Source organism: Protopterus annectens, chromosome 14.part0 (assembly GCF_019279795.1).
Source record: "Protopterus annectens isolate FY-2018-M chromosome 14.part0, PAN1.0, whole genome shotgun sequence".
Classification (NCBI taxonomy): domain Eukaryota; kingdom Metazoa; phylum Chordata; order Ceratodontiformes; family Protopteridae; genus Protopterus; species Protopterus annectens.
Window position 1 is genome coordinate 275,659,980 of NC_056748.1, and position 27,890 is coordinate 275,687,869.

A 27,890-nucleotide genomic window follows, 5' to 3' on the forward strand; every position below is an offset into this window, starting at 1 on the left:
TTCACTAGCAGCAAAGGAAAACAAGGACGTCTAAAGGAATGAATACATTCTGAAGGCTCCTTAGCAGGATCATTAAATACAACATACTTCAGTGGCAAGCAACAATTATGTGATACCCAGCACTAACAGGACAGATTTGTACAAGCACAATAAGGCTCATTTGTCTAGTAAAGAAACAGATGAACATGTTAAGAGAAATTGTAAAATAGATGTCAAATGCCCCTGGGAAGAGGAAGATATTCAGTTCAGCTGACAAAGCCGCTCATGTTAAGCAGGTCTGCAAATGTAGTGTGGGCACACTTGTTGGGCTCTGCTAAATCCTGCATAAACCCAGCTCATCATTAAAAAAGAACAGATGTGGGCAGGAGTGGTAGGAAACTGTTGACCCTGCTCCCAATAAGATTGCACTAGAGATTGAGAATGACTATTCCATTTTCCAAAATTATGCTTTATGTCTTCTTCTTTGGCTAGTTATTGTTAAGAATGTAGGCTGTGTTATTTACTTATTTGTTAATTGGGTAAATGGGATGGTCTAAGGATCCATTTCAGACACAAACAGACCCAACTGCCACAATTACAATAGGTGGTATATTATTAGTACACTGGGAATATAATAAGTAACATAGCAATAGCTGTTATGCAAAGTGAATCATTAAGACAACACAGAAATCCAACCCTATACACGAATAACCATTGAGACACAACATAACTACTATATGACAAGAAGGACTTTAAATATATTTCAAATTTGTTACAAATGTGTAAGTACACAAGGGCCGAAACCATATAGAAAAGTAGTTTCTATTAAGTCAAACCGCCAATTGATATTGAACAAAAAAATGACATTAGAAATCAGGACTATAAGCAGCTGATGTTAAGAGTGCAATATTTTAAAGTGATATGTATTCACTGTCTCTGTAGCACTGGCTTTCTGCAGTGCTAGCAAGGTGGGCTAATACTTTGTTCTAAACACTGGGTGGTTTGCTTAATTTCTAAGGACTGTGTGAAGTAGGTTTCAGTTAGCCAGTACAATTATACTAAATCGTTTTCTGCAGCAGCTAATAAAAATGTGGGCCTAAGTGTTGGTGCTTCATTGCTAAGAGACATGAAGAGAGAAAGCACAGATTTTATACTGAAAGGATTATTTAAAAGACAGTGACAGTAAGGCTAAGTTTGAATGAAAAAGTTAAACATAAGCTCATCTAAACTTCTTGCATTTGATTGTATGTAACTTACATTGGTTCAAAGCCAGTTTTCTTTCTGTATCTGTACTGTATATCAAAAATTATAATAAAAATTATATTGGAAAAAAATGTTTGAATGAAAAAAGGTGGTACATGCAATGAGAGGGTACTATCGAACCCTTTTTACTGTTAGACAGTGGTGTAGTAGGTTCCTCCCAAAGTGAAATTAACTTATATATTGATTTATTATTTTTTGAAGGTTAGATATACTTCGGGGTAGTTTCAGTGTTATGACTGGTTGGGTGTATTCAACTTTTGGTACAATTATTTATTTTATTTATTTATTTGAAGTTTGTTTGCCAGGATGGTCCAAATGGGCTGAAGGGGCCTGTTTTCAATGGAGTCCTGGGGAGAAAAGCTCCATAGATACATTTTATTAAACAACAGGTTATTACACTACAAGAAGAGTACATGAAGCAAAAGTATATGCTAGTACAATTTGAAATAAACAGAGTTTATATCACAATTAGTAAGGTTTACAAATATATAGTCACTATCATTGCTAACATAGATGTTAAGTCTAAACAGTAATAAGAAGATATCTACAAGTCTAAACAGTAATAAGTAGGTATCTACAAGTCAATTAGACTAGGGAGTTAACTACCATATGTATGTTGCCCCATGGGAAATATGATCAGTAAGTCAAATATTTTAGAATTTGAGTAAGGTTAAGAGGGGAGAGGGAGACTGGGGAAGGAGTAAGGTAGCTGTTGGTGATGTTATGCAGGATGGGAACATGAGCGTTCCCAGAGAGATGTTAGGTGTGAGTGGAGCAGTGTTTTAAAGGTGGACGGGATGCTAGTGAGGCGAATTTGAGGTGGGAGGGAGTTCCAGAGGCGTGTCAAGGAAAAAGAAAGTAAAAGTTTGCCTGCTGGATGGGTAGGCTTGTGAAGTACAATCAGATTCTGAGCATTGGTTCTTAGGAGTCTGTTAGGTAGGTGCATTTTAAAGGTTGAGGCAAGGGAGGGGCAAAGAGAAGGACTGAAAATGAGCTTCTGAGCAAGAATTAGTTGAGAGTAGATAAGGTAGTTGGGCATCTCTAGCTAGTTTAGTTTATGGAGGGCAATACAGTGGTGAGTGGAGGATCTGTGTCCAGTGGTGAATTTGGCAATTTTGTTGTAGCAGGAAGAGAGTTTTGTTTTAATAGAAGATTGTAGGTTGGTTAGGAGTGGGGCACCATAAAGGAGAGAAGGGATGAGATGTGTGGTAGTGAGGAGGAATCGTGTAGATGGTGTGTTTTTTTAATGTTTGTCTTTTGGCTTTTCCCGGTTAGGGGTCGCCACAGCAGAACTCCGGTCCGCTAATGATTGGCAGTAGATTTTCACGAACGCCGAGGTGCCAGCTCGATGTCCAATCTTCAACGAAGGCATGCCCATTTACGCATGTCTTTCGAACGCCACCCAATATGGGTATCAAATTTGAGCTGGTTGTCGATGAGAATCCCTAACAGTTTTGCACTGGATACTATCTCATGAGAAGTGTTATTCTGACTGGTTATGGAGAATGAATTAATGTTGATAGTTGTAGTTCTGGAAGGGATGAATATCATGAGTTTAGTTTTTGATGCATTAAGTGCCAGGTGGTTATCTAGCATCCATTGTTCAGTGGATGAGAAGGCATCTTGGGTTAGTTTTATGAGGGTGGGAGTGGAGTTAGCAGAACAGATAATTGTTGAATTGTCTGGATATTGGACGATTTGTGCATCAGGGATGGCAAGGTGCAAGTTATTTATGAAAATATTGAACAATAGGGGACCTAAAATGGAACCCTGGGGTACACCAGCGGAAGTGTTGAGGAATGGGGAAATGGCTTTCTTCCATTTGACTGCTTGTTGCCTGTTGGAAAGGTAGCTGGTGAACCAGTTGATAGAAGGGGGTGATAGCTTTAGATTAGAGAGTTTGGATAGGAGAAGGGTGTGAGAGATGGTATCAAAAGTTTTGGAAAGGTCTAGAAGGAGGGTGGATACAATACAGCCAGAGTCATGGGCTTTATTCACAGTTTCAAGGAAGGAGAGTAGTGCGGTAGTAGTACTTTGTCCAGGCCTAAATCCATGTTGTGTGGGAGTTAGTAGGTGATTGTCAATGAGGTAGGGTAATAGTTGTAGGTGGATACACTTTTCAAGCAGTTTAGAGATAGGAGATAAGATGGTGATAGGTCTAAAATTGGAGATGTTATTGTTTCCTCCTTTGTGGAGGGGAATAATGTAAGCTTTTTTCCACAGTTGTGGTATGTAGCCTTCTTGGATTGACCGGTTTTATGATGGGGAAGGCAATGTCTTCTGCAGCTATCTTTAGGAAGAATGAAGGGATATTGTCAGGGGCATTGGAGCATGGTTTTAATTTCTGAATGAGTTTTTTTATAGTTGATACTGGGATGGGTTTTAGAGAGAAGTGAGGGAGATGGAAGTATTTGAGGAGGAGGAGATAGTGGAAGGTGTGGCTGAGTAAGAAGGGCTATTTGAGAAGGATGATGTCAATTTGGTTATGGAGTCAATGAAGAAGTTGTTAAATTGGGAGGCTAAGTTGATAACTGAAGCTTTGTGGTCAGAGCAAGGATTCTCTTTTTTGCCTGGATTCAAGAGAGTGGAGATAAGGAAGATGTGGGCTGAGAAAACAATCAGTGAGGGCAGGAGTAGAAACACAGAAGTAAGAAAGCAATTACAATTGAAGAAACAGACAAAAATGGGGACAAACAAATGCTTACTGAATCCTCTCCTCTCTCAAGATTGTAGCACTCTGTGTTTAGGCTTACAGTCACAATTACAACAGTATGAACAGTTTAGTTATTAGGCACTTAAAACATACAGTAACTGGTGAGAGTTACATAAATCAAAGCAGTAATGACACAACATGTGTGGCGGGAGAATGAGATACAATTTAAAAAGTCTGGTCACAGCACTAGGTAAACACAAACATGAGAGAAGAGCAGCCAGTTTTTGTAGCATAGTTATAATATGGATACAACAGAGCAAAGTGTAAGCCACTAACACTGTCTAATGGGATACCGGGCCTGTGAACGCTCAATAAGTAGAGCAGCAGTTAGGGAAACTAGCCACTATGCTCATTAGAAGGGAATACCCAGCCTAAGAATGCTCCAGTATATCAGCCTGTGAACGCTTGTCATAGGTAGCAGTTAGAGAAACTAGCCGCTATGCCTGCAGAAGGAATACCCAGTATGTGAACATTCCAATGGAGTAGCCTTTGAACACTATTAATTACATCACAAGAAAAACAATTTCTAGTGCTCTTCTGGAGTCAAAGGTAAGAAGGTTCAGGATCCTGCAGCAAGCATTTACTTGATGTAAGATTTTACTAATGGTGACAGCTGCATAATTTTGTCAATAGGTAGTTCAGAGGTAATTACTTGGCTTGCAGTCCAGGAACTATTGAGGAGCCTGGCCCAAATTCCCAGTTGCCCCTAAGCATTATCTACTTAAGTAACTTGCTCAAGGTCACACAGTAGGCAAATGAGTGCTACTGGAAACAAACCAGTTCTGTCTTAATCCTTATGGCAATTGCCAGCACATGTGCCTGACAGCCACCCCCCAACTGGTCTTGAGCCCTTTAATTTTCTCAGAGGAGGGAAACTTCCATAATTCACAGCAAGAGACTACTTTATGGGGCTGTCATCCAGGCAGCTATGGAGGAGTCTGTGCCCTTGCCTGCATTCCTTCATCAATGGATTGTTGAGGTGAGGAGTGACTTTGCCCCAAAAGACCAAAGGCTAGCTTTACTCCCCAGGGAGCAGACCCTAAATGTCTGCAGGCTAGTGAACTATGTTGCATCCCAATACTCATTTGTTAACCAGGTAGGCCCACTGGACAAACACTCAGGGATGACCCAGGAGCAATATTTGGTTAAGTGATTTGCTCAAGATCACACTTTAGGCAAATGAGGGTTGAAGGAAGCAAACTGTCCACTACAGGAACTTCATCTCACAACAGTAACCCTCTGTGCTAATGCAGGCTTTGAAGACATTTTTGTATCAGCCTTAACAGCATTGGCACTTATATCACTGCAAATGTCTATTAGGTCTTTTGTGCTCCAGCCCACCCACACATTCAGGGAGAACTAGCGTAACCGATTTTGGACAAATAAGTTCACATCCAGTTTACTATTTTCCAGTGCCCACTAACCACTGCTTCCAGGAGGTGAGCTTAGTATGACAGAACCTCCTCCCCTCCAAAGTGAGTAAGTCAGCACTGGCTGCTCATTTCCATCCCAGTCAGCACCTTCAGTACCTCAGCATTACCTGTACTGTGGCTTTATCCCTCTACATCACAGAGCTGATGCTTAAGATGAGAGTTGCATGATGTTTAAAGCCTACAATAGGATCAAACCACAGTCCCAAAAAGAGTTGTGCACATACCTCTCAACCTCTTAGTTCTAGAAATCTGGACAAAGCCTGACAAAACAGGGGGACAAAGGCCTAAAAATACAGACATATGTTAAATATTGCTCTTATAAACTTAGAAAGTTGTTAAGAATAAAAGAGTTTGTTTTAGCATACATTTTCTGAAGGATTTGAAGTCGGAAATTCAAATGTATGTCATTATTTAGTGACTTCAGTCCTCAGATCATCCCAGTGATTTTATGAGAAACAGGCCAAAAATATGAGCCAAAAATATGAACATTCTGCGAAAATCTGTACAGTTGAGAGGTATCCAACTCAACTTGTGCATTGTTAAGCCATTTAAAGGTACCAAGTAGAAAGCTAAGCTTTCTTGCTAGAATTTACCGATTAGGTGACATGAATCAGTTTTGTATCAGTCGTGGAAGGACTAGAATGAAGAGTTTGAAGGGAGAGGGAGTGTTGGAAGCTGGCCACACAGTTGGATAGCTAACTGGTGGTCTTATCCAAGCTCACAAAAGGAATGTCCCAGAAGTTAAGAGGGTTGCCTCCATCCATAACTTGCCTAATGTTCAGTTGTTTTGTCTCATATGTTTGGTGCAGAAAATCTCTGAAGATCGAAATCAGTAAATAATGGCACACATTTCAGACCTCACGTCCTTCAGAAAATGTCAATGAAAAAAAATGTTACTCTAGCAACATTCTAACCGTATAACAGTGTATATATTTAAAATCTGTCCCTAATATGGGGCTTTTTACCCCCCCCCCCCATTATTTTGGGCTTTGTCCAGATTTCTTGCACTAAGAAATAACTTGATTAATGTTACGCTAGAGGGAAAGGGAATAAGCCATTTCCATCGTCCACATATATTATTCCCTACTAATTATACCCTCTCAGATGAAATTGTAGTTCAACTGCATGCTGGACTGGATGCTTGGCATGTTTGCAAGTCTGTACAGCAAGTGGAAGGAAACAGGTTACAGAGTTGTATGAAAGAAATATCACAGAAACGTTTTAAAAAGTTATACTACAAGGTGACTTGGCAAACCCTTTCTAAGTTGCCTGCAAATGCAATGTTGTCACTGACAACTGACCCTTTAAGGACCTGCCTGTTGTCTCACGCCTGTTCAGTGCAAAGAAAGGGTCCAGCTCCCTCATTACTCTGAAGTGGATGAAAGGGAATATCAGAAAAATCAGTATGGAATGCATATGAAATACCACTGCAAGTCTGCAGCATTTTCGTTTTGGATTATTTTATTGGGATGAATCGTAACACATACCTAGGTTTGTCACCTTTCCAAATGCCCAAAGTGGGACATTTTTAGTACAAACGTCAGATTTTGCAGGGTGAAACATACCCACGACCAGTACAAAGGACAGAATTTCACTTTTTTGCCTAAATAAAAGCATATTCTTGTAGCATAGTTGCTTATTCTGTTTCTTATAACATGTAGGTATTTCAGATACAGAATAACTGTTTTATGCAACTGTTACATAAAATATAAGAAATAATTTTGTCTTAAAATCAATTTGCTATTTTTTTTTCAATTTTTTGCAGGACACAACTGCCCAAAGAGGGACTGTCCTTCGCAAAGTGGAACAGGTGGTAACCCTACCTGACATACTATAAAACTGAATATTTTTGCGCGCATAGCGCTCAACCTCTTACCTTTACATTTAGGTATAAATCCAGAAATAATCAGTAATAATTTTAAAATTGTAACAATTAATTTGAGAAGCTGACAGAATAACAGAATGTGAGTTAATATGCATTTTACGGAGTAGAAAAAAATCTATAACTCATAATATCAAATATAATCCGCCACCTTTTTACCCAAATCGACAGTTTTAGAAAGGATTGGGCAAACATTTTAAGCCAAAACAAATCAAGGACAGGTGAGAGCGGAAATACTTTTGCTAGAACTAGTCCTAGCTTCAACGCGGGAACAGGGATTGGAGTTGGAGAAACTTTGCTACCCTTTCCTTATTATTGCCATATATTGCATGAATACCGCTCAGTTGTCTTTGCTTTGACCGAAATGTTATCCCTGTCCCTTTTAATCCCTCCTAAATTTGGTGACTGTTGGAGAAATGTGTGAATTATACTTAATAATTGTCAATAGTTATGCGTTATAGGCTTCTTTTACTTCAGAAAACGTACATCACTTTATGTTTATTCTGTCGACGTCTTAAGTTAACAGAACTAATCTCTGACTGCCCTGATTCGTTAAGAGCTCTAATGTATATGTATCGCATTGCAGAAGGGATGACATTAAATGCCAAAAGGAGATGTGAGATCGAAACCATATTCTTTACTACTACTGTTGGAATTCCTGGCATTGCTGCGAGTCTACCTAGGCTGAACCAACTTTCTACAGTTAACAGTTTAGCAAAAGCCAGTCCATACCTCTCAAGTGCACCTCATTTAGGGTATTAAAAAGTTTACGTTCCTCGTAGTTCAACCTTAGGGTCTGTTACACGTTCAGTGTCAGGAAGTTTTTAACTGATAGTCAAAGTAAATAGAAGTGAATCATATTCATTAAATATCTTTTTAAGTAAAAATAGCATATTTTAATAATCTTGTGACCTTCCTGGTGAAAGTTGTTAGTACGTGTTCCACATTTTGCCCACTTATTCCACATTATAAGGATTGGTGTTCCGCATTTTGGACGTGGAAACTCGAAAGCCACACCTTTGTAACTCTTTTCACTCAGAAGAGGCTTGACGTTCTTTTGTACCACAATGCCTCTTTACTCGTAACTGATTTGTTGTTCATAATGCTACGCAATTTGCTGCCGGTTACGAGACTACTTAGTTACTCAAGAAACATAAACTGTTGTGGGCTTGTCATGTACACATGACATTTCCCAAAGCACACAATGTCCCGTTTACTTAAAGTCATTTGGAAACGCCCCACACCCAACACCCGTAAGGCTACTGTAGTAAAAAACTGGGCGGAGTCTGAATGACGTTGGAAAACTCAATGGCTGCTTCCATGACTGTTTCAGGAACTGATAACACTGAGTAGGAATTATTTTGGGGTCTCTTATTCCAGGAGAGTGAGAGCCACCGTACTGAGTAAGTGCTGCATACAATAAAGTTCTAGAACTGTCTGCCTTTGCAATGTGCTGGATGGTAATAAAGACGGGGGATAGGTAGTAGTATAGACAGTTGTTCTTTGCTGCGTTTAGCATGACTTGTATAGATGTTTTCAGTAAATATTGGGAGTAGACGTTGAGGCTGGTGAACTGTGAGGGCACTTGCTTAGCTAAATTGAGTTTTTGGTTTAGAATGCGAACTGTGCATTGTATATTTTACTGTTGTTACAGGATTAGACCCACTGCCTGGCTTGTTTTTGGGTACTTTTAGACTGCAGTTATGCGGAATTGTATTCATTATTGACTTTATATTTCAGAAGTAAGAGCCTCTGATAATGAAATGACACAACGTAGATTTTCTCTGCTTGGCAGTTCAAGTTTTAGTGTGTAGCGCTGTATTCGTAAGGATGCATTGCGCTGACGTAACAGTGCTGCTGTCCGAGCAGGTTGTGTATTTTTTTTGCTTGGGAAAAGTGAAGATCGACTGGACATGTCTGTGATCCCTGCATGGCCTGTAGTAGTTGTTACTAAACTTTACAAGGCTAAGACTATGAATTGGATATTTGATGTTTATGGATATGCAAGACTTTTACCATACCATGGGGATGGCTCGAGGCAAATTGTTGATGTAAAACAAGTGCTATTGAGCAAGTCATTTTAAATTTGTATGCAAGACATCTGTGGTACTACCCTCACAAATAAACGTGCGTGCATTTCTTATATGTGGGTGTTCTATAGTATAGTCTATGTACTAAACGTGAAACAGAGCTGTAACCTGTACAGTTTTTTTTACACATTCTCCTGAAGTGCTGTAATTGGGTGGATTATAACATGGGAAATTTGTTATCAATTAATTAATGAAGTGAGTATAAATAATTATGATCTATTAAGCAAAACAGAAGAGATCATGATCAGATGTGAACATCCCTGGAATGCGTTCATCATTCACATCCACAGCTCCTTTTTAACAATTTTTGCACATGGGGTCAGGATGTCACCATTCTTTATAATGTGATATGTTTCAGTAGTTGATAGTGTGGATATTTTGAGGACAACTGAGCAATGTAGTGGATGTGCTTAATAATAGCCAATCTACTTCTGTATCACAAATGCTCTTTCTTTTTGCTTTGCATTTTATGTTGAAATTATTAATTTTTGATAATATTAATTTGAAAGAGGAATGTTTACTTTTTCTTTCGTTCTTGGCCTGTTTGCATTTCTGCTTTTTTGCTTGTAGGATTGTGGCTCGGGTGCATTCGAGGTATGTTTACAGTGTTGTTAATCAGTCATGCTTTTGTAAGTTATGCAGTTTAGCAACTTGTTGTGGACAGAACAGGATTGGCAAGTCAATATTCCATGCGTTTGTGTTTATAACAAATGCATTTTGTGCAGCATATGAAAATTAAATTGCATGCTGCTGTTGGCCCAGCTTTACTGTTTTGTTGCCCAAGATTTACATTGTGTATTGATTTTTATCTGTATTATGTTGCCGGATTAAGCAGCTGAGAAAACACATTCTGTTTCCTCTGGAATATATTTGCATAGTACTTGGGTAAAATATCAGCCATAGTAATGTAACATTTGAAGCTAAGGCACGTAATATCTTTGGAATGGGTAAAATGCTTCATCTTGGGAATTCATTTGTATGCTGTGGCTTGCATACTATATACCTGGATGTATCTTTTCTATACACACGTTTAGCTTCTTCTGTACTTTTGATGTGAAACATCTCTGCATTTTGTACATAATTTGTAAATTTATTTCCAGATTCTTGTTTGGGTTCACTCTGATCAGTCTTCTTTCTCATTTAATCAGTTATCATGACCTTCAAAGTAGTTACTGCTGTGTGTTAAATATATTTTTTTATGGAGGTTTGCATGTTTTATTGTTTTATTTATATATCTGTGTTTGTTAACAGTGTATGCCCGCTAGTTCAGGAACTCTCTTCAAACAAGAGCCAGGCCATAGCATTAAAACAGCATACAGACAAATTGCTTGAGCACAATAACAGTTTGACAATCTACAAAACATAATAGTTGCACATATTATTAAAGAGCAGAGCATATTCTTAGTATATCAGGTTATAAGTAGTAAAATGCAATAAAGCATTGCAAATGAAAATAGCAGTACAATGGCATTTATTTCCATGAGATAAAATGGCATATCCCTAGCAATACAGACTTCAAGTAAATATCCGAGAACAAGAAACAGCAGGGAGATTAATTTTCTGTCCATATGTAGAATGGTTAAGGGATTGGGGTAGTAGTCAGCCATTGTCACAAATGTAGAAGCATTTGGATTGTTTGCTTTTTGCAGGTTTTGCTTCAGGTGCTTATGAAATTGAGAGGGGGTGTCTACTTTACTTATATCTCTATAGGAAGTTCCAGGTTTCAGGAGCTAGTTTGCTGGAATTTTTTTCCCAAAAGAAGGCCTAATGAGTTGTATGGCATCATGGTGCACGAGAAAGTATGGACTGGTTTGGGATTAGTAGTGAAATGGATGGTATAGGAGTCATGCAGCAGTTTGAGTGAGGGAGGTAAGGATGAATGAAGCTGTATCAAATGATAGAGGTACAGTGATGTTTTATTTTTGGTGCCAAAAAGTATTCACCTCAGAATTTTGTTTTAATTTGTGCAGTGTTGAGGTATTATGGGAGGTGTTGAGATGAAAACAAGGAGGCCATACTCAAGTCATGGTATGATAATGTTCATTGCTTTAGTTCTCCAGGCTTCTTGTGTTAGAAGGCTGGATATTTTGCAGGCAATTTGTAGCCAATAGAGAACCTTCAGGGATTGTTGCTTAGTATGCATGAAGAAGCAATTCACTTTATTTGCTACTTGACATTGGGGAGGAATGTGCCATTGTTCTCCATTTATTATAGGTAAGGGAGCATTATAAAGCTTCTGGCTAACTCGAGTAGCATGACATTGGTCTGAAGGGTATTGATCAATGTTTTAGTAGCAAACAAATTAAGATTAATTTTATTTGCAGAATTCACTCCAATTCCTGAAGAATCTAGTTCTGTCACTGTTTCCATTAATAAGAACTATATCATTGATGCAAATATGATTTGGCATTGAAGAAGTTTAGTGGGAAAGTTAATGAGACAAGCATGGAGGAGTGGGATGTGATGATGTGAGGTATTGCCAGCTATGCCAGGAGAAGTAGGGCAGTGGATGTGTAACATATGCCAGCATAGCTAGCTGGAGTTTTGTAAAGAATTATATGCCATTTGTATATTAAACTGATTTTTACAGTTGCTTGTGTTGAAAATGTATTTGTAAAGCTGCTTGTGTTTTAAAACTATACCAACAGTGGGTCCTGCTGGACAGAAAAGAAGTACACTTGTATGTCAGACTGTATTGTAACTGGTGAAATGAATATATTGTAAAAGAGGAAACTGGAAGAGAAGAGGTTAATGTCAGTCCAGCTAACTTTAAAAAAATATTCTGAAATTAAATTACGTGGTTTAGACCATAAAGATTGTATTTGACAGTTCTGATTGCAGCCAGAGCTGAAATGTCTGTGAAAATCAGGACTGGGAATCCTACTGTATTGTCCTTAGGGGGGAAGTAATTGCTACCCTGGAAGGGTGGAAGTTTTGAAGTGGTTCTATAGCTTCCAGATGCTATAACACATCTTAGCAAAGTTCTATGTGTGTGTGTATGGTAACACGTATATGCTAAATTCTGGTTCAGTTTCTAGTAAATGGGGTGGTATGGGAACCATGTCAGGTGACCAGATGTATGTGATGTCATTCTGTAATTCAGTACTGAAATGATGTTTTAATACTAGATCAGACAGAAGTCTCAGGACAGTCTGTTTTTGGAAATGACAAGAACACTCACCCACTTAATCTTGCCTTGCTTTATTAAGTAGGAAACGGTAATTCTTTAGATCAGTCAGGAAAATATGGTGAGATTAGTTAAGTACTGTTTTTCTAATCTGTGTGAATCTATCCGTGTTATTTTTAATATTCCTGTGATTGAAATACTGGTGTTTATTGTAAGTAGATATTTAGTATTTTCATGGAGGACGGTGCAGTGGTGCAGCAGTAGCGTTGTCACCTCACAGCAAAAGGTTCTCCAGTTTGATTCTGAGCTGGGGTGCCTTCTGTGTGGAGTCTGCACGTCCTCCGGGTACTCCAGTTTCCTCCCACATTGCAAAGACATGCGTCTGGAGCATTTCTCCCCAGGGCCTCCGCTGAAAATTGGCTTAAGTTTCAAGTCGGACTTTACCAATTATCAAATGTTAAATAAATAAATAATAAAAATGTTCTTTTATTATTGCATATATTTAAACTTTTCATTATGGCTGGACTTTTATAGAATATTTTAACCTTTAAGAGTACTTATGTTTATTTGGTGACATCGTGGCCGCTTCTGCGAGCCTTACTGCATTGGTCAAACTATCATTTGTATTATTATTAATTTTACCCAGTATAATTGGGTTTCCTTGTAAGAGCCTTAGAGTAGTTGGCTTAGGAGTGTTCTGATGGCAGTAGCTACCTTATAGTCTGAGCAGAGGAGCATAGCTAGTAAATCTGTGTCAGTCTTTCCCAAGTGTGTGTGTGTGTGTGTGTGTGTGTGTGTGTGTGTGTGTGTGTGTGTGAAAATCAAATCTCAGAGTGTGTGTGCTACTTGGAGCAGGGACACAGAGGATTGGGTTCATAGAGAGAGTGGTGGAGGACTTTGCTTGGAACACTCAGCTGAGGGCTGAACTCTACAGCTGTGCCAGTGTGGAGTCTTATTTGGGGCCTGGTAAGAGTGAGAGAAACCCAGCCCCAGGATGGGAGTATGTTTCCTGTGTACTCTTAAGGGAAATTGTGCTTGGTGTAGAGAGCTGCATCTAGAAATACTGTGTGTATCTAATTTTGTTCCAAGTGAATGTCTCTCACTGGTGTCAGTGGCGAGGATTGAGGCTCCTTGATTACTGGAGCAGGAGATGGGTGTTACCTGGTCTAAGAAATGACTCTTAGGGGACATCTTTAGGGAGTGGAACAGTGTGAAAGGTATGCACTTTAGGAGACTGTGAAAGTTCTGTTAGTAAATTAGTAAAGTAATACAGTAGGAATTTTTATGTCTTGGCTTAATGTTTTGATGACACGAGGTGACAACAGTCCTTGGTTCTTTTCAAAACATTGCACGCAAATTCAAGAATTTGTTACATGTAAACATTTGTATTTAAGAATATAGCCATGTGAACAGTTGCTTTATGTGTATACATTAAGCTTTTGTCTTTTGTTAACTGTGTTAGTCCCACTACGCTAGTAGCCTCTTTTCAGGGGAGATCCAAGAGAGTATTTATACTATTAGGGGAAAACTGGTCAGGGCATCAGGATGCTTACCATACTCATGGTAGTCGGGGGGAAGGATTTGTGTGTGACACATCCCGACTTCCTGTTTCCTGTCTAGGCACAGAGGCAGCCAGCAGGAACAGGAAGAAATATGGCTGATTTAGGTTTGGTTGAAAATGAAGTAAAGGTTGATGAGAAATGGTAGAATCGCTACCAGAAGTGTTTTTCTGATGTTGTGGGTGTAGAAAAAACATTGATATTGGAAGAAAAGGAGAGTGTAGCTGTAACAGAGATGGATTCAGAGGAAAACTTTCAGAGGAGATTGTTTGAAGGAGAGACAGTTACCTCTGAGAAATGCATAATTACAACCGTCCCATCAGTAGGGTTGCAGGATGATTATTTAGAAGAAATGGTAAACCAAAGCGGAGCAGCAATTATGGAGTGATATCATGGGGAAAATAGAAGAAAAAAAAGACATTATGCCAGAAAAAGGTCGAGACAAAAACTTATGCACAAACTGTGGGAGAAGGAGCAAAGAAACAAAAAAGAAGTATACAGTACATGTGAGCTATAAAAAAATAAAAAAAAAGTTTGGACAGGTATAAGGTTTGGGACTCTGTTATAGTACCTGTGGGTGTCAAAGCAAACGAGGTAAGAGCATTCATTTTAATTAATAAAGAAACTTTTTGTGACTTGATATTTGAGACTGGGCAGACCATGGACATTTTTTGGGTGCATATGAACAAAAGAAAAATATTTATCCATGGCCAGAATATGTCGTGCAAGCTTTTTACAGACAAAAAAAAAGAATAATGATCCAGTTTAGAGCTGAAGCAAAAGAACTGAAAGAACATTTGTTAACTATATGTAAAAATTAATGAACACTATAAAATATATGATGAGAGGACTATGGACTGAGGGGTGGGAATGTGGAGTAATACTGAAAATGGAAAATTATGTTATGAATGTACCTAGTATTATTGATGTTCATGGTAATAGGGGTTTTGTGAAATACAGGGGTCAACCAAAAACTTATTTTTGTGGAAAAAACGACCATTTAATCAACAAATGTGATAAAAGATGTTATTTATGTGGTAAAACGGGCATATTGCAAAAAAAGTGATTTAAAGTGTAAAAATGTGACAGTACTGGTCATTCATGGCGAGAGTATGAAATGAACGTGCAAGAAAATGAAGTTATACAGGATAAAGAGTAGAATGTGTTATACAAGAAAATGTACAAAAAAATGCAACTGATAAAGAGGTTATACGTGAAGTTAAAGAAAGTAACAAGGAAAACGAAACAAAGGAGACAAGTGAGGAAAAGCTGATTGGTGCACTGTAAGAAGTAAAAAGAACAGGGAAAAGAGTTGAAAGGAAAAGAAAATTTAAAAACATAATGTTTAGAGAAAATAAGAAAGGAAAGGGGTAAACATTTTATTATACTAACTGTTAAAGCTGAAGATATTAGCTCTAAATGTGAACAGTATGAAAAATCTTAAAAGGAGAGTAGGTGTATTACAATGATGTGTCGCAGTAGATGCACATATTATTGTTTCGGAAGATATCTGATTAGCAGAGGAAGAAAGAACACAAACTGAAAAACTTTGGAATGGTGTGTTAGTTTGGAACCTGGGGAAAGAAACATGCTCGGGCATATGTATATTATGTCAAGAAAGCATTCAAATATTAGATGTAACCATAGTGGAACTAGGATGAACTACGGTAATAGACGTGAGATGGAAAATATGTGTATAAAATTATAGCTTTATATGCATATGTAACAAAAAAGAGAGAGAAATGATGTTTAAAAATATTCTTGAATATGTTTGCGTCAATATGGACATTATAGTGGCTGGTGATTTTAATTGTAATTTAAGGAAAAATAAGAGGAATTGTGATGGTAAAATGGCTAAAGAAATTATGAGAAGTGGAAATTTAAGTGTATGGGAGAATAACCACTGGAGACAGAAATCAATTTATTTTTTATTATACGACCCCTCCATTAATATTCCAAAACGTGCGCGCTGATTGGTCAGCATGCCCGTTGTAAATCCGACTTATACAAATGGAAAAAGGTCCGGTCGCCCGGACTTTTTCCATTAGTATAAGCCTTTACTTTTTTTTGTGTTAGACAGCAACGGAGAAGGGAAGAGCTCAGTTGCTGTAATCTCGCTATGTTAAATGAGTTTAACATAGCGAGATATCGTAAAAAAAAAGCAACGGAGATCTTCCTTTCTCCGTTGCTTTTTTAAAGTTGTCTCGCTATGTTAAATGAGTTTAACATAGTGAGACAACTTTAAAAAAGTAACGGAGATCTTCCTTTCTCCGTTGCTTCCTCTACACAAAGCTCTGCTGTACTGCCCCAGGATACTGGACAGCTGCGGAAGGGCAGCATGGAGGCATTATACAATGCCATTATTTAAGAAAAGTAAGTTTTTTTTCTTAAATAATGTCATTGTATAATAGCAATAACCCACTTCTGGGTGTGGGTAATGCTGGATTTACCCACAGTTGTCTTTGTTTGGCCACTCAGGCTTTGCCCTCGTGACCAAACCACAGCAACCATGGGTGTAAATCCAGCATTCCCCACACCCAGGCATGGGTTATTCCTTAAATATCTGATGGTTTTAAAGTTATAAAGAAATTAAGTATGCTGGATTTTCAGATCATGTGGCAATATGGGTTAAAGTATAGGAAAATGAAGAATATATAAGAATAGGAAAAGGAGTAAAGAGAATTAATAAAAATGAATTGGATTTAGAAGAGAAAAAAGAACTTGTGGAATTATGGAAAAAATCATATGACTGTGAGAGAGTTTTATGAGAATTGGACTGTTGGCTTAATTTTAAAGAAAAATATAAAAAAATGTAGAATACATAAGGAAGAAAAGAAGAAATGAAAAAGAGAGGGAGATGAGATATTAAGGCAAGAAACATTGAGACTTATTAGAGAAGGTAAATCCCTTTTGATTCATTTAATCCATTTCTCTTTTTCATAAATTAAATTAAAATGAACTTGTTAGATAAGCACAAATATTGTTTACAAGGAAAGAAATAAGAGGTAGCGCCATAGCTGAGTAAAATAAAAGAAAAAATAAGAGAATTTAAAAAAGGAAGAGAAGCAAATAAGACAGCAAGAAGGAATATACAAAATAAAGAATATGTATTGTAAGTATTTGCTAAGAGAGAAGAAAATGTAGAACAAATTTATGAAGGTGAAAAATTAAATAAGGAACATCATGAGTATTTAGAACAAAAAAAAACACGAAAGAATTGAATGGAATTCTAAGAGATATTTATTATTGTTTGTTTACTGGGATATTTCGACTGGACACAGGTCCTTTTTCAGTGGAGGCCCGGGAATAAAAGCTCCACAGAGTGAGCAGTGATAAATGGTGTACTTTATAAATTATAGGTGATCTTGATATGGAGAAGAAAAAATAATACAGGTGCACGTTCGGTGCCATTAGATAGTAGCTTTTGTTAAACATCAATTGAAGGTGTAGAAACATAGCAAAACAATTGTATAACAGTAATACAGTTAAATTATTAAACAAATATTAATAGACAAGAATAATACACAAGAATTAATAAATCCTGGAAAGGATTTCCTAGCAGAGTAATCTTTGGTTCATTTTTATAATGCTATATTGTATGGAAGGCTCTGTCTATGCTGGGTTAAAGAGAGTAGGGTGGAAAGGAGGGGGGTTAGTCGGGGTTTGGACAAGGTCAAATCCCGTGAGAATTTAGGTGTGTTTTAAGTGCAGTCTTAAAAAGACTGCTGGAAGGAAGGGTAGTTATGGAAGTGGGAAGGTCATTCCAGAGCTTGGATATGGTATAGGAAAATAGTGATTCACCGGCCGAGTTTTTGTCTTTGATAACCTGGAGTAGATTTTTGTTGCAGGAGCTTAGTGGCCTGGAAGAATGGTAGGGTTGGAGAATTGTGTGCAGAGATGGGATTCTGAGAGGGTGGTTTACTAGTTTATGAGCAAAGGTGAGTAGGGTTAGGTGAAGGAGTTGTAGGAGCTCGAGCCAGTCAAGGTGTCTAAGAGAGAGACAGTGGTGGCTGCGGTAGGAGGCACCAGTGGCAAACTTTGCGATTTTATTGTAGCAGGATTCGAATTTATTTAGGTCAAACTGTCTTAAGTGTGGGTGATGCGTAGAGTAGGGTGGAGATTAGTTGGGATCTGGCGATGGAGATTTTTGCTGGTTTGGTAAAGTATTGGTGATTTCTATATAGGGCACCCAGTTTTTTGGGAACTTTTTTATAGTTCGTGATATGTGGGTGTCAAATTTGAGATTGTCTGTTTGTGCACCGAGTAGCTTATTAACATTAAATTTGAGATTATTGTCTATTTGCAGCTTAATAACATGAATTTTGCAACAGGACTGGAAGGAATTGAATATGGCATGTATAAAAAATGAAAGGGTGGCAAAAATAATTTTTATACAATTAAGAATGAATGGTTAGAAACTGGAATTTAAAGAGCGATATCTGCAGGAGTTATACATTTTATATTTAAAAAAGGAAATAAAGAGAGAAAAAAATTGGAGACCTATAACATTGAATAATACAGATTATACAATTTTTATGAGAATAATAAAAATGTTACAGGAAAAAATGGATAGAATATATGACAAAAATGTATTTGGCAGAAAAGGAAGTAAAAAGTTATGGATAATAAGAGAAATAATTGATGATATTAAAAATGTAGAAGCAAAGGTTGTGATAAGGGATATAAGTAAAGCTTTTGATATTCAATATAAATCGTTATGGGGAATTTTGCAGGCATATAATGTGAGCAAAAATATTACTGGTAATAAAATCTGTTTATGAAAAGAACTATATGAAACTAAATGCAAATGGCTGGATTGGGGAAGAAATAAAAAATAGAATGTGGAATAAAGCAGAGCTACCCAGCTAGTAGTGTAACGTTCTCATTAGTTATGAATGTAATAGTGAAGGAAATTAATAAAATGTCAGGTAGTGGTGGATACAAAATGAAGTACAGTTGTCAATGCATAATTATGCAGATTATTTTTAACAATTAATACAATATAAAGTATGAATTGAAAAACTAAATGAACAATTAAATATAAATTAAAAATGGGTTTAAGTATAAATAAGGAGAAAAGTAAAGGATTTGGTTTTGAAGGTATGATAGGTGTTGAGTTCATTGAAAACTATAGAGCTATATTAGGAATAACATTTTGAATACAGACAACAATAATGGGATAATGTACTCAAAGATGTAAAGGATATAATTAATTTTTGGAACTTTATATAAAAAATACTTTTTGAACACCATGGTAATAGGAAAATTACTTATATTGCTAACATCTATATGATTCCTGTTAAGTATGAAAAGGGATTAATGATGGTTGTGTGTATGTGGTATATGTGATGTATGCTTGTGTGGTGCGTGTGTGTTGGTGCATGGGGAGTGTTGCATGGTGGGTGCACGGGAATGATTGTGGTGGATGCATGCACATGTTATATGCGATGTATGCTTGTCGTGTGTGTGGCATGTGGTGGTGTGCATGCATGTCTATGGTGGTTGTGTGTATATGGTTTATGTGATTTGTGTGTGGCGTGTGCTGGGTGTATGCACATGTAGTTGCGTGTACATGGTATATGCAATGTATGCTGGTGTGTCGTGTGTGTGTCGTACATGTGTAGTGGTTGCGTGTACATTGTATATGCAATTTATGCTGGTGTGTGTGGTGCGCATCTGTGGGAGGTGTGTGTGTGTGTGTGTGTGTACCTGTGTGTATGCATGTGTGTGGTGGTTGTGTGTATGTGGTATATGCAATGTATACTTGTGTGGGTGTATCTGGTGCGTGCGTGAATGCGTATGTGGTTGGCGCATGTATGCGTGGGTTGGGTGCACGTATGCATGTTTGTGAGGTAGGTACGCATATGCTTGTGTGGTCGGTGCGTATATTTGGTGAGTGCGTGCAGGTGTGTTGTGTGTGCATGCATGAGTGCATGTGCTGTGGGTGCGGGTATGCATGTGTGTCGTAGGTGCATGTATGCATATGTGTGTGGTGGGTGCATGCATGTATGGTGCGTGTGTGCATGCATGCCTGTGTGGGTGTGTGTGTTTGGCGCATGTATGCTTGCGAGTATGCATGGATGTGTGTTTATGTGCATGGGTGGTGCGTGTGGATGTGTGTGTGGTGGGTGCACATGTGGGTGTGTGTGTGGAGGGTGCATGCTTGTGTGCTATGCATGCATGTACAGTTACTGTGTATGCTCGTGTGTGTGTGATGTGCATGTGTGAGGTGCAAGGGTGTGTGGTAGGTGCATGTGTGTGCATACGTGTGTGGTACATGCCCCTGTGTGTGTGATGCGGGCACGTGTATTCGAGTGTGGGTGTATGTGTGTGCGTGCGTGTGTGGTGCTTGAATGCATTTGTGTGTGGTGCGTATAGGCATGGATGTGGTGCCTGTGGTGCATACGCTTGTGTGTTGGGTGCATGTGCGCACGTGTTTGGCGCATGCATGTGTGGATGGATGCGTGTGTGGTGGGTGAGTGTATGTGTGTGTGGTGCAGCTTTGGGTACATGTATGCGGACATGTGTGTTGGGTGCGTGTATGTTTGCATGTGTGTGGTGCATGTATGCATGTGTGTGGTGCCTGCGTGTATGTGCATGTGTGTGCATGTATACTGTGCATGTGGTGCATGCATGTGTTGGGTGCATGCATGCTCGTGTATGTGGTGGATGCCTGCATTCTTGCTTGTGGTGGGCCTGTGCATGTGTGTTTGGTGAGCACATGTATGTGCGGATGTGTGTGTGGACTGTGCATGTGTGCGATGCATACTTGTGCAGTTCTTGTGTGTTGGGTGCGTATATGCGCTGGGTGGGTTGGCTGCATGTATGCACGTGGGTGTTCCATGTGTGGTGCACGTGTGTGTGTGCATGGTGAGCATGGGTGTGTGTGGTACGGGTGCGTGGGTGTGTGTGGTGGGTGAGTGTGCCTGCGTGTACGGTTTGTGTGTGGTGCGGCTGCATGGTCTGGGTTCATGCGTGTTTGGTGCGGGTGTGTGTGGTACATGTGCATGTAAGCATGCGTGCATGGTGCGTGTGTACAGGTGCATGTATATGTGGGTGGTACGTGTGTGTGCATGTGGTTACGTGTGTGTGTGGTGTGCGTGGCGGATGCGTGTGGTGGATGCATGTATGCGTGTGGTATGGGTGTGTGTGGAGTGTGCATGTATGCATGTGGTGTGCATGTGTGCTCTTGTGTGTGGGTGCGTGTATGCGTGCACATGTGCGCATGTGTTGGATGCGTGTATTGGGTGCATGAGGTGCATGCATGCTTGCGCGAGTGGTGGGTGCGTGCGTGTCAGGAGGATGAATGTGTGTGTGTAGTGCATGTGTGGTGGGGGTGCGTGAGTGTGTGTCTGGTGTATGTGTGGGGTGGGTGCTTGTGAGTGTGTGTGCGCCATTCCTGCGTGTATGCATTTGTGTGTCGTGCATGTGTTTGTGTTCGGTGAATGCATGCACGTGTATGTCAACGTATGTGTGTTGGATGCAAGCGTGTGTGTTGTGTGAGTGGGTGATTGTGTTGTGGGTGCATGAGTGCGTGTTCATGTGCATGTGTGTTGCTTATGTCTTTGTGGTGGGGGAGTGTATGGGTGTATGGTGGGGGCATGTGTGTGTGCACATGGGGACATGCGTGGGTGCATGTGGGTGCATGTATACGGGGATGCATGTGGGGTGGGTGCGTGTGTGTGGTGCGTGCATGTGGTGCATTTGTGTGTGGTGGGTGAGTGCATGCTCATGTGTGGTGAGTGCATGCATGCTCGTGTGTGTGGTGGGTGCGTATATGCTCGTGTGTGTGGTGGGCGTGTGCATGCTCATGTGTGTGGTGGGCGCGTGCATGCTTGTGTGTGTGGTGGGCGCGTGCATGCTCGTGTGTGTGTGGGCGCGTGCATGCTCGTGTGTGGTGGGCGCGTGCATGCTCGTGTGTGGTGGGCGCGTGCATGCTCGTGTGTGGTGGGCGCGTGCATGCTGGTGTGTGGGCGCGTGCATGCTGTGTGGTGTGGCGTGCATGCCGTGTGTGGTGGCGTGCATGCTCGTGTGTGTGTGGTGCATGCGGTGCGTACATGCTTGTGTGTATGTGGTGGGTGTGTACATGGGCGTGTGTAGTGTGAGTGTGTGTAGTGCGTGTGTTGGGTGCGTGCATGCATGTGGGTGTGTTGGGTGCGTGAATGCGCACAGGTGTGTTGGGCGAGTGCATGCATGTGCATGTGTGGGGGCGTGTATGTGGTGGGTGACTGTGTGTGGTGGGGTTTGTGTATGTGTGCAGGTGGTGGGTGCATTTGTGTGGGTGTTGGGTGGGTGTGTGCATGCATATTTGTGTGAGGCAGGTGCATGTATGCATATGTGTGTGTGTGTGTGGGGGGGGGTTGTATGCATGCGTGCCAGGTGGGGGTGTGTATGCGTATTTGTGTGGGGGGTATGTGTGTGTGGGGCGGGTGCGTGTATGTGTGTGTGGTGGGTGCATGGGTGCGTGTATGCCTGTGTGTGTGGTGGGTGCGTGTATGCTTGTGGGTGCTTGTATGCCTGTGTTGTGGGATGGGTGCATGCATGTATGTGTGTGAGGTGGGTGCATGTATGCGTGTATGTGTGGGTTGGGTGCATGTGCATGGGTTGGGAGCGTGCATATATGTGTGTCAGGTGTGTGTGTGTGGCGGGTGTGTGTGTGTGGGGTCTGTGATTGCATGCATGCGCAGGTGTGTTGTATGTGGGCATCCACGGGTGTGTTGGATGCATGCATATGTGTGTGTTGGGTGCATGTGTGTGGGGTGGGTGTGTGCATACATGTGTGGATGCATGTGTGTGTGCATGCATACATGTGTGTTGTGTGTGTTGTGCATGTATGCAGGTTTGTGTGTGAGTTGGGTATGTGTATGCACGTGTGTGTGTGTTAGGTGCATGTGTATTGCATGTGTGTGTGGTGCCTGTGGTGCATGCATATGTTTTTGTTGGGTGCATGCATGCTAATGTGTGGTGGGTGCATGCATTTTCGCTTGTGTGTGGTGGGTGCGTATATGCACCTGTGTGGTGGGCACTTGTGTGTGTGCATGTATGTGCACGTTTACGTAGTGAGTGTGTATGAGCTCTGGGGTGTTGGGTGCATGTATTTGCACTGGTGTGTTGGGTGTGTGTCTATGTGGTGTGTGTGGTGGGTTCATGTGCATGGGTGTTTGTGTTTGAGATGGGTATGTGTATGAGTGTGGGGGGTAGGTGCGTGTGTGTGGTGGATGTGTGTATGCATGTGTGTGGGTTGGATGCATGTGTGTATCTGGGGTGGATGCATGCATGCATGGGTGCATGTGTTTGGTGTGTACATGCATGCGTGCCTGTGTTGGGTGTGTGCATACATGTGTGTTGAGTGCATGCATGTGTGTGGTGGGTGTATGTGTGTGTGGTGGGTGCATGTGTGTGTGTTGGGTATATGCTTGTGTGGGTGCAAAATATGTTTGCATATGAAGTAAGTTGTACTAGAAGTATTTAATTGTGTAGCAGTTCAACATAATATGCATCAGTCTGAACACAGATTTTCTGCTGCAGATCACCTGCATCCTTTTTATTTATTTATATATATATATATATATATATATATATATATATATATATATATATATATATATCTCTATAAATCTTTTTTTTTAATTTATGCAGTCTATTTTATGCTGCAAATGTGGAAAGGAGTATGTATAATGTTGCTATATTGACTCTGAGAAAAATTAAATTTAAAATGATTCACTGAATTGGTCTTCATATTATTCATGCAGTCCATTAGCCATTGTTTCGAGCTGGGCAAAATGCTAATCTTTAAATATTGTGACTTCTACGGCATATTCTTTTGTTGCCTCACAGCAAGAGGTTCTCCGGTTAGATCCTCGGCTGGGGTGCCTTCTGTGCGGAGTCTGCATGTCCTCCCTGTGGTCGCGTGGGTTTCCTCCATGTGCTCCAGTTTCCTCCCACATCCCAAAGACATGTTGTAGGTAAATTGGACGCTATAAATTGGTCTTAGGCGAGAGTGTGTGCCCTCTGTGGAAGGTTGGGCGCCAGGCTGGCAACTCAACACCATAAAACTCCACTGCCAATCATGAGCGGACAGGTGATCCGCTGTGGCGACCCCTAACCGGGAAAAGCCGAAAGAAGAAGAAGATTCTTTTTTTCCTAAATATTTTTTTTATTAAACATTACTTTTTTTTTAAAAGTGATATGTACGCATACAGTAATAGACAAGAAAACAATCCTTAAGCACAATTCCATTAATATTTTCAGGCAGTGTACATATATATGTGTGTGTGTGTGTGTGTGTGTGTATATATATATATATATATATATATATATATATATATATATATATATATATATATATATGTATGTATGTGTGTATATATATATATATATATATATATATATATATATATATATATATATATATATATATAATGTGTGTGTTTTCTTTTTAACAGTTTTAGTTCATTCCCACATTGCATAAATTGCTCAGTTTCTGTCTTCCCTTAAATTGTCCTGTTTCTTTTCAACATTTTTATAGATGTATTTTTCCCACAAATTCCGTTTATTTCTATGTAATTTGCTTCTTCCCTTTTCCAGTTCTTTGATGTCCTTTGCAATATTCAATACTTCAGTTATGGTTGATTTAAGATTTGATTTCCAGTTTCCAGGAATTATTTTTTTGTCAGCCAGTAGGATTAAACTTTATAAAATATCAGAATAAGTAAGGCTTTATTATATTCCTTTGTATTTAAAGGAACCCATCTGACACCTTAGCTATAAACTAAACCAGGGGGTATAAAATCTGATTGCGTGATCGTCTGCATGTTTTGTAATGGTTTGCAAAATGCCTAGGTTTAGAATCCAAAAATCCATTTCAAATAAGACTTTTAATAAATCATCATCATTAACCCCATTGTTCTTATTTTCTGCACGGGGTCAGGATGTTGCATCGACTATTGACATCATTCTCGATTCAGTGCCACTCTCCTACTATCTTCAGTGATCATGCTTGATTTATCATGGGTCTTCTCTCACACAGTCCATACATCCCTTTGCTGGGTGCTGTAGTTTCCTCTTGTCTTCTTCCTGTTTCTCCCCAAGTATCTTCACAAGAATGTCCTTTGCTTTCCTGCACATGTGCCCGAACTGCCATAATCTGCTTCCCTGACATTTTCTGTAGTTGGAGCTACTTTAGTTTCTGCTCTGATGTCCTCATTTCTTCATCTCTCCCACACTGTACATTGTACCACCTGTCTGAGGCAGTTCATCTCAGTCAACTCTAGCTTCAATTTCTGTGCCTTCATTCTCCATGTTCTCATACTGTACAGTAGTACTTGTACTGTACAGTACTACTGTTCGCATCAGTGTTTTGTACACTTGTATGTAAAGTATGTTTTTGAAGACTGTAGGTTCAGGAAAAACAGCAGTAAATAACATTAGGGAAGGTATAGTTATTCAGTTTCTTTTGAGACATTGCTCTATTCTTTAGTAACTGCGTATTTTTGTTTAGTTTGTCTAGACTAGTTTTCTAATTTTTTTTTTGTCTGTCTCCTACCGTTATCTTATGTCTTGTACTTATCCCTGCTATTTTCTTACTGTCTGACTTAGCATTCCTTTAGTGCTTATCATTCCTACTGATATATGTTGTTATTCTGAGTATAGTACAATTGATGGAGCACCGCTGATATACAGTAGAAATGTAACTGCTTTATAAAGGCCTTTGGAATAATCTTTGATGGTGCCATAGTTTTATTTTGTTTGCATTCTGTATCTTAGTAAATGAAGCTTGATATTCACAACTTAACTAGTTAGTTAAGCTTTGCATGTGCCTGCCAGGAACTATGATATTCAATCTGGCTAGTAAAAGGAAGGAGGGAGGAAATAGGATGTACATTTATCAACATTTATTTTTTTAAAATACTATGTTTTTCTTTGTTTTTACATTTCTAAAAGTACTTTTTACAGACTTTGGAAGCAAATATGCAAGAATAACTGAAAACCAAGTCAATGACATATTTTTATGAAGTTTTTCAATCTTAACCATATTTTTTATTATTTTCTTTCTAAATAAATGAAATTGTGATCTGGGAGTACAGCCAACAGCAACATGTTCTCATCAGCTGTGCCCTTACAGTTCATTATGGACAAAAAGTAGTTTTTCAGGAAATCAAGATCACATCAGCATATCTACCTTCACAACAGCATTCAAGGTTAGAAAAAATAAAATTAGAAATAACTTACCTGTGGTGCTACAAGCAGGTTTGAATTGTGTAGTACTTCATTACAATGCATTTTTTTTCGTTTCTGCCCATACTGCTCCTTTAATGCATAATTGGTAATCTTGCTGCTAATCAGCACTTCAATGAGATGTCTGACTGGTAACTAGACAATGCCAGTGAAGTTGTGCTGAACAGGACTCTAGCTGCATGGGACTCCTGATCAGATAAATAGTATTTTTTGTAGTTTCTGTAACATGTGTTTGTCAGAATGTTATGCTCAAGTATATAGCAAGACGAATGAGCTTCTTTTCAGTCTGCCTTACTGGAAGTTATGTGTATACATGACATGTGGTTCTTTCAGCTGTGCATTTGTTTATTTAAAGCTGTATACCCCATATATTACATCCCACTTTGTGTGAATGTATGAATACTTTTTTCATTTGATTCAGAGAACAGCTCACTGAACATCCTTAGCTGTGTCCCAAGAGATCAAAGGCACATAGTATTAAAACTGGCACATAGTCTTGTGTGTAAGGTTGCATTACATCAAATATTGGGAATATTCTCTTTTCCACTGTTATATGAGCTTAGAGGTGATATATAAAATGTTTGTGGGGGTGCAGGGTAATTTGTCCCACTGCAAAAAATACTCTTTTACTGCTGTGATGATTAATTTATGTGGTTTTGGGTGTAATTGCTTGTGTACATTTGATTGTGTGTGTGTGTGCGCATGTATGGAATTTTTAGTTTCTAGTTTGTGTGTGGATCTTAATGAATGTCAGCTGTGTGAGGGGAGATTGAGCATGCATGATAGATTTTGATGGGTTGTGTGTACAATAATTTTTTTTTCTTTATTTCATGTTGTCTGATGACTATCTTTCTAAAGTAGTTGCACGTGTCTGTTAATGTTATTAAATTGTCAGTCATAATCAGAAACCCTTCCAAATAATTTAGGGTCTGACTTGACCAAACTCTAAACTTTCATGAACTCCTATAAAAAAAGTAGATTTAATCTCAGACTACCTCCTTTTCTAGGCTTGTTAAATGTCATACTTTCTCTCACAGCTCTGTCTTCATCTCCAAAATGAGGAATGCTGTCTCTCATAGTGTGGAACAAATGGATAAAATGTGGAATACTTGCCAACAGCTTCAATTAGGAAGTTCATAGGATGATTAAAATGTGCTATTTATTTGTTTATATTTTTTAATGAATTACAGTGATTCAGCTATATTTACCATGGATATCCATTAAAAAATCATAGCACTAAATATTTGAAAGACCCTTTCAGTGTGGAACTTAAAGGAACATAAACCTTTTAAGACTGCAAGTTAGGAACACTCCTTGTAATAAGGTATACTTGAGATGTATGCTTCCTCTCCCCGCCAGCAAGAGCCACCATAAGCAAAGGTATATCTTTGCACAAATGGAATGTGGGCTTCTCCTCAGAGCTACAGCATCTTAATAAAAACACCACAACCTTACAATCCCTGTCCAAAAAAAAAAAAAACAAACTTTTTTTTTGTTATACCCAAGACTAATAGGATCTTGGTTTGGCTGCTGACCAGCTGCATGCTGGATTTAAATACACTACTCATAATTGCACTCACTTTGAGTTTGTTTTTAGGGAACATGGA

At 39.3% G+C, this 27,890-nt stretch overlaps 1 protein-coding gene across 6 annotated transcripts in view; it reads left to right on the top strand.

The window, feature by feature from the left end:
* The first annotated feature begins 8,514 nt into the window (after positions 1-8,514).
* The window catches only part of MICU1 (mitochondrial calcium uptake 1), a 1,714,640-nt gene continuing 1,695,264 nt past the window's right edge, over positions 8,515-27,890 (top strand). For 3 of the 6 annotated variants that reach the window (XM_044055989.1, XM_044055988.1, XM_044055992.1), the window contains exon 1: positions 8,515-8,673. The gene's annotated coding sequence lies outside the window, so the exon portion shown is untranslated. Of the gene's footprint in view, positions 8,674-26,226; positions 26,247-27,890 lie in introns of those variants that run through there. The other 3 variants (XM_044055993.1, XM_044055994.1, XM_044055990.1) reach the window with 3 other exon arrangements.